The sequence below is a fragment of the Octodon degus genome, unplaced genomic scaffold, assembly GCF_000260255.1.
Source record: "Octodon degus isolate 3935 unplaced genomic scaffold, OctDeg1.0 scaffold00096, whole genome shotgun sequence".
Lineage (NCBI taxonomy): Eukaryota > Metazoa > Chordata > Mammalia > Rodentia > Octodontidae > Octodon > Octodon degus.
In genome coordinates, this window is record NW_004524672.1 from 8,645,899 (window position 1) to 8,646,383 (window position 485).

Below are 485 nucleotides of genomic sequence, written 5' to 3' on the forward strand. Positions count from 1 at the left end.
AGAATGCAACCAAGAAAGAAAACTATAGGTCAATCTCCCTAATGGAAATAAATGCAAAATCCTTAATAAATGCACACAGAATGTAGCAAATTATCAAGAGGATTAAACAACATGACCAGGTGAGATTCATCCCAGGGATGGAGGAAGGGTTAATTATTACCCCAGACCAAATATAAAATACTCTCCCAAAATTTACTTAGAGAATTGGTTGAGTCATGAGGATGCCTACCAAACATCATAAATGAAGTAATAACTTAACCCTTTAATTCACTCTAGAGTTCATAGTTGAATAGACTATCAATAGGTGGGACCCAATTGGAGGGAATAGGCTTCTATGACATGTCTTAGGAGGATATAGCTTGTCCTTGGCCTCTTCTCTCCCATATGCTTAATAGTTGTCATGAGTTGAACAGCTTTATTTATTCCATCACACCCTTCTTTCATCAATGTTCTGCCTCTTTTCAGGCAATGAAGTAAGCCAATCA